Source organism: Schistocerca cancellata, chromosome 3, assembly GCF_023864275.1.
Source record: "Schistocerca cancellata isolate TAMUIC-IGC-003103 chromosome 3, iqSchCanc2.1, whole genome shotgun sequence".
Taxonomy (NCBI): Eukaryota; Metazoa; Arthropoda; class Insecta; order Orthoptera; family Acrididae; genus Schistocerca; species Schistocerca cancellata.
Genome location: NC_064628.1, coordinates 270,672,902 through 270,685,890, shown reverse-complemented (window position 1 = coordinate 270,685,890; position 12,989 = coordinate 270,672,902).

Here is a 12,989-nt window from a genome sequence, read left to right as displayed (position 1 = left end):
TCATCAAAATTGCAACACGAGGAAGCATAGCAAAAAACTAAATTTTATTTATTGTGCATATTGCGTACTGTAGAAAGAATAAATGTGTAAGCGATTTAGGAATGTACAAGGTGCTAAATTTAGTAAAAAGAGCTGCCACCTCTGGCAACAACGGCCTTAACCCGGTTGAAAATCAACTGAGTTCAGATGACATAGCTGCAGGTCATTCCACACTTCTTCAGTTCTGTGTCAGAATTCATCATTTCTAGTGGCCGAGGAATGGTGGCGTGCCTGTCTGACTGCAATCCTTGGCCAGTGGGTAAGAGATCTAGAGAATGTCTTATCCAGGCCAACGGACGGACCATCTGTATCGACGTAGGTGAGGACAACACCTGCAACATGCGGGGTTGCATTCTGTTGTTGAAAGAAAACTTCACAGAGACTTCGAAGATGCGGCACAGCTATCGCCCTTAACGCATCAGAAATGTAGGCGCTTCTGCCCGAGTTACTAGTTATGCGAACTGGAGGTGATCGTGAAGTGCACGCAATGGCACCCCCGTACCATCACGCCAGGCGCTGGATCCATAATAGAGGACGAAAGCGTCTGGCAATATTCGTTCTCTTTAAGACCTCCATACACGGATACGTGCACGGTGGCAGCAGTTCAGGGTGTCACTAAGAGATATGAAACCATTTCACGGATACTTACTCAACAAAGATGGTGCGAATTCATATAAGTCAACCTTTGCAGATCTTCTTAAAATTCAAAAACACTTTCCACTGCCATCTCTATAGCATGTGGGAATTTTGCACATAGTCGACAAAGGGTGCAAAATGACTCTTTTAGTATAAGATAGATTTAGAAACATTCCCGCCTTAACTCTAAGGATTTGATGAATAATCAACTGGACTGACAGACAGATTATTTTTAGTTTGTATAGCTTCTCTGTTAAATGTTTTACAGTTAACCTATTTCATGTCCAACTCTCGTTGTGTATGATTACACATTCGAAGCTAGCTGGTCACAGATTTTAAAGTAATTTTATTTTATCGTTGCTATTCAATATGTACTGACAACTCTTAGGTAACATAGACTTCTTTTTTTACTTTATGACGATGTCTTCTTCGTACCCATGAACTACTTCTTGTTTTTAATGTGTAATTGTCACACGCTGACTTGCTAAAACGCCTACCAATGTTTATTAGTTCTTGTTCAGCTGCCTTTAGATACTAATGATGTTATTTTTTATACCTCCGTTTGCTTGACACTTGATCCACGGTTTATTGTCTGTTTACATGCTTTTGTTAATCACTTTACATAGTTTTATAAGGTTTAATGCATACTTGTGCTTCAGCTGTTGCAGATTTTATTACAGTTTATACGTACACTAGCGCTCCTACTTTGTATATAGGAGTGTTCAATGCCCTACCAGTCACCAGTATGTTGGTTGACTTTCGTTGCATACGCTATGTACGATTTCCGATATACAATTGATTGTCTGTTACTCATCGCACATATCATATTTTTATCGATTCTGTAGCGAAGGTATGTCGTGGTTCTCAGGCTTAACTATTTTATATTTGTTTCAACAAACTTGTTTTACTTCTGCTGTTCCATCTTTGTTCATTTATTTTTAGCTTACTTGCTTAACAAAAAAAATGGCTCTGAGCACTATGGGACTCAACATCTTAGGTCATAAGTCCCCTAGAACTTAGAACTACTTAAACCTAACTAACCTAAGGACATCACACACACCCATGCCCGAGGCAGGATTCGAACCTGCGACCGTAGCAGTCCCGCGGTTCCGGACTGCAGCGCCAGAACCGCTAGACCACCGCGGCCGGCCTTGCTTTACAAATGTATTTTCCGACAATCCTTTGTAAGACACTACAGTCCTATTCTTATTCTGACGTTGGCTTACCAATGACTTGAGCCTTTTCACTTTTGAAGATGTCCACCCCCGGTAGCTGCGTGGTTAGAGCGACGGAATGTCATACCTAACGGCTCGGGTTCGATTCCCGGCTGGGTCGGTGATTTTCTCCGCTCATGTACTGGGTATTGTGTTGTCCTTATCATCATCCTGTCATCCCCATCGACACGCAAATAACCGAAGTGGCGTCGACTCGAAAAACTTGCACCAGGCGAACGGTCTACCCCACGGGAGGCCCTAGCCACACGGCATTTCCATTTCCATACTTCTGAAGATGACAGTTTAAACTGTTGAAAGTGGTAAAGTTAATCAAATAAAGGTTTTCTTGTGCAGCTGACGATTGTTTACCTTTGTTGAAATATTCTGCTGCCGCCGCTACAGCTATGGGCAAAATCATGTTTGATTTTGTAGACGGAGCCGCTTCGTCACTAGTCCTCGAAGGTGTTCTGTAAGTTTTGAAAACAGATGAAAATCCGATGAGCTCAAGTCGGGACTTTATGGAGGCTGACCGACGATAGTGAATCCAAGACGTCGGATTGTTGCAGATGTCGCAGCGCTCGTGTGTGGTCTGGCACTGTCATGATGAAGGAGATGGTTTTCCATGCGTGGGCGAGCTCTTCGAATTTGAAACTTTATTACAACACACTGTTTCTCACGCAGCGACATAACTACGTAACACACCGCCTTGCTACACGCTGCAATTCGGATCCCTCTCGCGCTTGAAGAGTTCAAATATGTAGACATGAAAATTAAAGATATAGAATGTTAATTTTCAGCATGCCCTCGTATGCAGCGTTACATTCTTGTAACGGAAAGATCAATATAATCGCATTTTTGAAGATTTTCTGTTACTAGTAGAAAGTTGAAGTGGGTAAGGACAGCACAGAAGAAGTTACAGCGGAGAAGCAGCTGACAGTTAAGAAGTAGCACACCGTTATTCTGGACGTTGAATCAATAAGCAACAGTTCAGAATTAAAAAGTAACGGCGATCGTAATCGAAACACACGTATTCCCAAACACGGACACTTCAGTCTGTCTCAGTTCCGTGACAGGACTGAGTAACACTTCAGCATTTAATACACTTGACTTGTTTGCATGCCGTCTCCATGGTGTTGCTAAAGGCCAGCAGTTGTATTTCATTTACAAAATAGTCTATGATGAGTGATCACACATCATTCGACGTAATTATGCGTTAGCTGTGAAGATGCAATTGTCTGTGGCATTTCTACAGTTAACAGCAGCTTCTTGCTCACTGCAAGTAACCTTGTTCGTGTGTCATGCGTTCTCTCAGGAAAATGGAGGTACCACCTCTTTGTGTCACCAGCGCGCTGTTTGAGCTGTCACCGGATTCGCGCAAAACAGGGTCCCGTGACGTATCTCCCCGCCCCCCCCCCCCCCTCACTCAGCGGTATCTCCGACTCCCCCGCCGCTGCCCCTGGCTCCGCCGCAGCCGGCGATGTTTGCACCACCCCCTCCCCTCGTCTGAGCACTTCAGCCCACCCTCGTCCACTACCCCTACCCAGGCGCCACCCTCGCGCTTATTAAACTCATGCATTTTAAACACGGCGTTTACACGGCAGCACCCGTACAAAACGCCTTCGTTATCTCTGCCACAGGACAAAGGCTGCGGGGCAAGACGGGCTGAGCTAAAAAAGGGAGGAAGTCAATGCCAGAGAGGAGTGGAGGGGAGCAGAGCGGCTGCACGCAAGTATCGGCAAACGGACCGTTTTCCAGAAAATTCTGTATGGGTGCACGGGTCTGCTGGCGCTCGTACCGTATTTCAGCCCAACGCTTCAGTGAAATTCTCGCTTTCGACTTTTTTACGGTACTCTTTTTACTACCTCCCCTCTAGTTGTCTCCAACGCATGCTAGGGAGACAGATTTAGGCCCACACACAGCTGTTCGAAGTACACACTCCACAAAAAATTAACGGAATCCAGGTTGTGCTTGCATCGATGTATCTGATTCTCTATACATATGGAGCCTGAAGATGGCATTAATGAGGTGTCGAAACTGATTATTAAAATAAATAACTTCTGAAAACGTACGGCTTGGTGGTTTTTCTTTACTATATATCTGATTCGGCGCTCTCCCATATACGTGATTGATCAACAGAGAACTCTTGTATGGTCTTCGTACATTTCTTCTTCCAGTGCATTTATAATTGAGTCTTAATCGGGAGTCTTTCACCGCCAATACGGTCTGGATGTTTCTTCCATTTTGTACTATTTTGCTTTATTTTTTCGTTTAGTATATAAATGTCTAAATCCTTCCTTACATCTTCATTTCTTTCACGATTTTCTCTTTTACATTATTATTCATTTCTGTAGCCTGTTTTCTACTCTCTTGGTGTACCGTTTTCTTTTTTTAAGATATTTGATTGTTAATAGTTTAGCCATTCTCAAGTGCATGGAAAAACGTTAAAATCTGTCTGACCTGTCTGCGACATGTTACCTTATCGTCAAAAAACATATTATTCCTCTTATATAACAGTTATACTACAGTGTACGAGTAGATATCGAAGGTACATAATATGGGTGACACTGTGCACAGTGAAAAACCGTTAACACATAGTACGGTGGATTTTACAGCTAATATATCCCTGTTACCTGTATTCGTCAATTCTGTCACGAATGCATGTCACAGGAATATATTAGGTGTTAAATACCCCATACTCTGTGTTAATGACTTTTCACTGTGCACAGTGTCATCTATATTATGTCCCTTCGATATGTACTCGTATACTGTAGTGCAGCTGGTTTACTAGACCAAAAATACGTTTTTTTCGACGATGACATAACGCGACACAGACAGGTCACACATACTTTAACATTTCAGCGTTCTTTTAACAATAGCTATAAAGCCAAAATCATGATTCTGTAAAATAAATGAGCAAATTAACAGTCAAATGGCGCAAATTTCTTTCAAAAAATTCTACATGTTGTCCCCCACGGAGGAAGTATCATTTCTACGATCGCTCCAGAAATAGAAGTAAATTTAATTTTAGGTCCTGTCCAGGTTCATATTCATACGTGAACTCGCGTCCTAGGTATTTAACATATCTAATTTCACCAATATTTTACTATTCATGAATATTTTTTATCTTACTTGTGGTATACCCTGAAATGGCATCATTTTCGTTTGAAGTTCTTTGCTGAACTTTACATCGTAATGAGTTTTGGTGGTAATAGAGGCTTAACACGATACCTAGAATTTTACATTTGTTTGTTTGTGTGTCTTATTTGGCTCCCAGAGTATGTACTCCATGTAGCCATCGAAAACAAGTGCTTACATACACACCATAATTGTACAGGAAAAACACAGCAATGCATATTTACAGAATTGAAAGCTCAAGCCGTCATTTTTTCCCTGTCAGTTAACATTACTTCTCAAATTTAATAGCAAGTGATAAGGATAATGAAAATATGAGTCCTATTGAAATCTGCAAGTTTGTTCCTATAGTCATAAAAAATTGACAATCGCTTTATACGCTTTTTTCTTGGAAACCAAATGAGAAGATGGTGATTGAGGGACGAGATAAACCATATTAATCAAAGTCTTCAAAAATTAGATCGTTCATTATCAGATTTGGAACACGAAAGTAAGTTGTGGTTTACATCAGCGTCTGACTCAGAATCACACTCACAAGCAGATGTACAGCAAATAGGACACGGTTAAAGCGGAATCCAATAAAGGTGGAAATCGTAGATCGCACCAAATGCCTCATAAATCACGGCCTTGTAGGAATTTTAGATTGTAATGCCACATACAATCCATCTCTCTTTTATGGGACACATACATCTCTTGCCATTGCCTTATTTTACGTAAGTAGTCTGAATACTGTAATTTCACATCGAGAACAATTCTTGTAGATACAGCTTGCTAAAACATCAACTTCCTCGTTATAGCGGATGTCGGCGTAGGAATGCACTCCTAGAAAGATAATTGTCTGCACTCTCCGTTAACAGCGAATATATCCCAATACCACATCTACAACATAACGAATGGTTGCTTTATTCGACCTTCGGCGTTTAATACACTACTGGCCATTAAAATTGCTACATCAAGAAGAAATTCAGATGATAAACGGGTGTTCATTGGACAAATATATTATACTAGAACTGTCATGTGACTACATTTTCACACAATTTGGGTGCATAGATCCTGAGAAATCTGTGCCGAAAACAACCACCTCTGGCCGTAATAACGACCTCGATAATCCTGGGCATTGAGTCAAACAGAGCTTGGATGGCGTGTACAGGTACAGCTGCCCATGCAGCTTCAACACGATACCACAGTTCATCAAGACTAGTGACTGGCGTATTGTGACGAGCCAGTTCCTCGGCCACCATTGACCAGACGTTTTCAATTGGTGAGAGATTTGGAGAATGTGCTGGCCAGGGCAGCAGTCGAACATTTTCTGTACCCAGAAAGGCCTGTACAGGGCCTGCAACATGCGGTCGTGCATTATCCGGCTGAAATGTAGTGTTTCGCAGGGATCGAATAAGAGTAGAGCCGCGGGTCGTAACACATCTGAAATGTAACGTCCACTGTTCAATGTTCCGTCAATGAGAACAAGAGGTGACCGAGGCGTGTAACCAATGGCACCCCATACCATGAGGCCGGATGATACGCCAGTATGGCGATGACGAATACACGCTTCCAATGTGTGTTCACCGCGATGTCGCCAAACACGGATGTGACCATCATGATGCTGTAAACAGAACCTCGATTCATCCGAATAAATGACGTTTTTCCATTCGTGTACCCAGGTTCGTCGTTGAGTACACCATCGCAGGTGCTCCTGTCTGTGATGCAGCGTCAATGGTAAACGCAGCCATGGTCTCCGAGCTGATAGTCCATGCTGTTGCAAACGTCGTCGAACTGTTCGTGCAGATGGTTGTTGTCTTCCAAACGTCCCCATCTGTTGACTCAGGGATCGAGACGTGGCTGCACGATCCGTTACAGCCATGCGGATAAGATGCCTGTCATCTCGACTGCTGGTGATACGAGGCCGTTGGGATCCAGCAGGGCGTTCCGTATTACCCTCCTGAACCCACCGATTCCATATTCTGCTAACAGTCATTGGATTTCGACCAACGCGAGCAGCAATGTCGCGATACGATAAACCGCAATCGCGATAGGCTACAATCCTACCGCTGTCGAAGTCGGAAACGTGATGGTACGCTTTTCTCCTCCTTACACGAGGCATCACAACAACGTTTCACCAGGCAATGCCGGTCAACTGCTGTTTGTGTATGAGAAATCGGTTGGAAACTTTCCTATGTCAGCACGTTGTAGGTGTCGCCACCGGCGCCAAACTTGTGTGAATGCTCTGAAAAGCTAATCATTTGCATATCACAACATCATCTTCCTGTCGGTTAAATTTCGCGTCATCTTCGTGGTGTAGCAATTTTAATGGCCAGTAGTGTACTTTTCTGAACTCTCTTGAAGTCGGACAAGATTAATTTAACATGTCAGTTTTCTTTCATTGTTGAAGTGCCATAAAGTAGACGATACGACCATTCCTCCTAGCGCCTACCTCTCATACCTCCCCCCCGCCCTTTTCCCTCCCACGGTGGGCACTGCATTTCCCTTCAAAGTAATATTTTCTCGCACCATCAACGCCGAGCGAGCGTTGCGGACGGCGCGGCGCCCCTAACAGGCTATTCCGGTGTCGGTGGGAGCAGATTGCCTCCCGTCGCGTTCCGAAGCTGGGGCTCCGCTGTTCCCGAGACGTGTACGTGACAAATAGCTCGTGCAAGCAGAGCCAGCCCGTAATCTGGCCCGCGCCGCGGTCTGTTGTCCTCCCATCAGTGCGGCTCAGCGGGCGTGGAATGAGCGGCGTAATGAGAGTCAACTCTGGGGTCAACGGCCGCTTACACTTCTCAACAGGGCAGAGTAGGCACCGGCGGGAACACAGGCGCGTAGCGTTCTGACCAGGCGTTTCATTGGGCTGGCATATGCGGGCCTGGTGTTGAGACAGGTGGTCTCATTAATGTCACTGAACAGTGTATTAATTGTACTGAAACGTGCTGTGCGGATATATGGTTGCCATCCTTAAACGTGCCTGCGTAAGCAACTTCTTAATAACCGTGTTGAAATCAACCTTTCTTTTGAAGAAAGCTGTGAAGATCTACTTACCGTTACAAAATAATAGTAAGATACAGATCTGTCATCAGCCTGAAGATTGGTTGAACACTGCTACGTTTTACTAGGCATGGTCCTAACGAAAGTGGTATGCTTTGCTTCTCTCCGATCTGTCGCCTGAAGTAGCCATGGAATTTAACATGGACTCCAAATTACGGGTCAAATCATCTTTTTTTTTTTTTTTTTTTTCAAATGAACAAACGTTACCGAAGTGAGAAGACTGATTGACAACAGTTGAGCGAGAATCGGTCTCCAGAATTTTGACTTCGTAATCGGCCACCTAATAACTGTGCCATCCAATCTCAGAATCTGGAATACAATCCTGGGAACAGATATAATCTCTACTATCTATACTTTAACTGTACTACTAAACACCTCCCTTACAGACGTTCAGGGCTGTCTCTTGCCCTTGTGGTGGGAAAATGCCCCCAAAGACAGATGAATCAGCAATGATCAACGACATGAGGACACAGAAGGTAATGGAAACCACTGCATTAAAACATAATGTGTAGCCACAGGACATATGGTCTGCAATTGAAAAGTGTCATGATGTTCTCTCCATTGGTAAAAGACTCCGGAATAGTCCCCCATTCGGATATCCCGGAGGGGCCTGCTGAGGGGGAGTTGACCATAAGAAAAAGACTTAATAACCAACGAAAGGATAACGATCTACGAGTCGGTGCGAGCAATGTCAGGATTTTGAACGTGGTAGGGGAGCTAGAAAATCTGAAAAGGAAAAAAACAAAGGCTCATTCTAGATACAGTAGGGGTCAGTGAAATGAAATGGAAAGAGGGCAAATATTTCTTGTCAGCTCAGTATAGGGTAATATCAACAGCAGCAGAAAATAATATAATATGAGTAGCATTCGTTATGAATACTAAAGCAGGACAGAGAGTGAGTTACTGTGAACAGTTCAGTGATAAGGTTGTTCTCGTAAGTACAGACAGAAAACCATCACCGACAGCGGTAGTTCAGGCATACATGTCGACGTCGCAACCCGTAGATGAAGAGGTAGAGAAAATATATGAGGATACTGAACGGGTAATTCAGCACGTAAAGGGAGACGAAAACCTAACAGTCATGAGGGATTCGAATGCGGTTGTAGGGGAAGGAGTAGACGAAAGGACTATGGGAGAATATGGGCTTGGGACAAGGAATGAGACAGGAGAAAGCCTAAGTGAGTTCTTCAATAAATTTCAGTTAGTGGCAGCGAATACTATGTTCAAGAATCAGAAAAGAAAAGAGGTATACTTGGAAAAGGCCTGGAGGTACGGGAAGACTTCATTTAGACTACAACGTGGTCAAACAGAGATTCTGAATCAGATATTGGTTTGTAAGGCGTACTCAGGAGCAGATATAGGCTCAGATAACAATGTAGAAATGATGAAGAGTAGGCTGAAGTTTAAGAGACTAGTCAGAATGAATAAGTACTCAAAGAAATATATATTAAGTACTAAGAAATGAAGACATACGCTTGAAGTTCTCTAAAACCATAGATGCTGCAATAAGGAATAGCTCAGTAGACAGTACAGTTGAAGAGGAATGGACATCTCTAAAATAGACAATCGCAGAAGTTGGAAAGAAAAACATAGATACAAAGAAGGTAATTGCGAAGAAACCATGGGCAACAGAAGAAATATATCAGCTGATCGACGGAAGAAGCAAGCACAAAAATGTGCAGGAAAACACAGAAATACAAGTCACTTAGAAATGAAATAAATAGGAAGAGCAGGGAAACTAAGAGAAAATGGCTGCAAGAAAAAGTGAAGAATTCGAAAAAGAAATAATTATCGATGGACTGACTCAGCACACAGGAAAGTCAAAACAACCTTTGGTGAATATAAAAGCAATGTTGGTAACATTAAGAGTGCAAAGGGAGATACGCTGGAATACAGAGGAGAATCGGATAGATGGAAAGAGTACATTCAAGGCCGATATGAGGGCGAAGACTCGTCTGATGACGTTACAGAAAAAGATACAGTAGTCAATATGGAACAGATCTAGAACCCAGTATTAGAATCAGAATTCAGAAGAGCTTTGGAAGACTTAAGATTGAATAAGGCAGTAAGGGTAGATAACATTTCATCAGAATTTCTGATATCATTGGAAGGTGGCACCGAAACGACTATTCACGCTGGTGTGTAGAATGTGTGTATCTGACAACAGACCATCTGAGTTTCTGTAAAACATCATCCACACAATTCCCAAGAATGTAAGAGCCGACAAGTGCAAGAATTATCGCACAGTCAGCTTAACAGCTCATGCATTCAAATTGCTGACAAGAATAATATACAGAAGAATGGAAAAGAAAATTGAAGATGTGTTAGATGACGATGACGTTGCGGTTTTTAATGGAAGCAAGGCTAAAGAAAAGTGAGCACACACTCATAGGATTTGTCGGCCTGGAAAAAGCATTCTACGATCTCAACTGGTACAAGATAATGAAAATTCTGAGAAAAATAGGGATAAGCTATGGGGAAGACGGGTGATATGCAATATCTACAAGAACTGAGAGGGAACAATGAGTGCAAGACCAAGAACAAAGTGCTCGGATCACAAAGGGTGTAAGATAGGGATGTAGCGTTTCGCCCCTACTGTTCAGTCTACACATCGAAGAAAGAATGACAGAAATATAAGAAAGATTCAAGAGAGGAATTAAAATTGGTGGTGAAAGGATATCATTGAAAAGATTTGGTGATGACATTGACATCCTCAGTGAAAATCAAGAATAACTACAGGATCACCTGAATGGAATGGACAGGCTATGAATACAGAATACGGATTAATAGTAAATCGAAGAAAGATGAAAGTCATAAGAAGTAGCAGGAATGACAACAGCGAGAAACTTAAAATCAGAATTGGTGATCACGAATTAGATGAAGTTAAGGAATTCTGCTATCTAGGTGGCAAAATAAATATGATGGACGTAGCAAGGAGGACATCAAAAGCAGATTATCACTGGTAAAAAGGCATTCGTGGCCAAGAGAAGTCTACTAGTATCAGACAAACGCCTCAACCTGACGAAGAAGTTTCTGAGAATGTACTTTTGGAGCACAGCATCGAATGGTAGTGAAACATGGACTGTGGAAAACCGGAGAAGAAGAAAATTGAAGTATCTGAGTTGTGATGCTACGGAAGAATGTTGAAAATTAGGTGGACTAATAAGGTGATGAATGAGGAGGTTCTCTGGAGAATCGGCGAGGAAAGGAATGTATGGAAAACAATGACAAGAAGATGGGACAGGATGATAGGACATATGTTAAGACAACACGGAATAACTTCCGTGGTACTAGAGGGAGCTGTAGAGGGTAAAAACTGTAGAGGAAGGCAGGAATCAGAACACATTGAGGATGTAGGGTGCGAGTGCTACTCAGAGATGAAGAGGTTGGCACAAGAGAGAAAATCGTTGCGGGCTGGATCAAATCAGTAAGAAAGCTGGTGTCTCAAAATAAAAAATAGAATTAAAGATGAGCTGCACAGTACGTGACAGATCAGTTTATTTGATGTGGGAGTGTCACAGAGATGATCAACAAACTCCACTGGCAGACGTGAAACGGCAGGCGACTGCGGGAAGCCGCACTCTCATTGGTTAGAGTATGCATTTCCCGCGAGGGAAACGTTAGGGAAGTTCGACCTTACATATAGAGTTGCACCGACAATAGGTTTACCTCTGTACGAAACGCCAGTGGAGTGGAGGTAAGTGGATCTGGCACACCATTTACCCTTTTACAAAAGCCATACTATTGTTTACGGAATACGGAATCCAAACAGCTGCGTTTCTGTGATCAAACGACGATTTAAATCTTCCCTCTACCTTACCCCCCCCCACCCGCCCCCTACCACCCCTCTGTCGAAAGCAACTCCAATTTCTTCGATAGTCTCCTGTCTTGTTCAATGTCTAAATACACATGTGTCTTTAAATTACACGATGACACGTAGGAAACAAATGTGAGATATAGTGTAGATTGCAAAATTCCTCACAGTTGTAGTTTAAAAGTAAATTAATAATACCTACTTCACCTGACATTGCTTATAATCTATCAAATCACAGAAAAAATACTTCGTTAGTCAGTATGTCAAGACAGTGCGTTGCGTTCCATCTGTAATGCCCCTCCCTTGATACAGCAATTAGAAATAAGTTCTTTTTCTTCAAGATAACATTGCAAAATAATGTAAACCCCTAAACAGGCACATCTTTTCATGTTTAAGGAAGGTTACATCACACAAAATGTAAAAAAAAAAGGTTTACTGAACTACAAGATGGCTTCAGTTCATCTAGGGGTCTGCATCGAATGAATTCCAACGATAACTCCTGGGTTGCTATTGCGACAGGCAAGAAGCAGCCATATATATTTCGCAATACGTGATTTTATTTTCATTATATGTAAACCAACCCACAGTCACAATCACTGTTCCATGTTACATAAACGAACTCAAAACCACCATCTCCACAGAGCTTTACTTGATGATAATGCTTTCAACAACAAAACGAGTTTAGACGACTCTGACGCAAAAGACGCCAAGCCATGATAATACAAGCTCTGCTAATTATTCTTGAACCTTCCAGAACATTCTACGAGTCAAAACAGTGCTAGTGTGACCTCAGATTTTATATTATAATACAATTTTATTTTATGAGTATCAAGAGCGTCGATTCCTTTGAGGATTTTTGAGAGCAAAATCTGATGTTAAAGTTTTCAGAATACTGAAAATATTCGTAATGCTGTTGACTTTATGTTGTAATGGAACGTCAGCTGAGTGTGGACAGAACTGCAGTAAAAATACGAACATGAAAGTATGGCTCGTTTGATATCAAGAATTACATGGTAAAATAATAATAATAATTGATAGAGTTTTGTTTTATTGTAATTGCTGTCATGCCTTTAAAAAATAATTTTCATTGTGTATCCTCACAGTGTGTGACCATA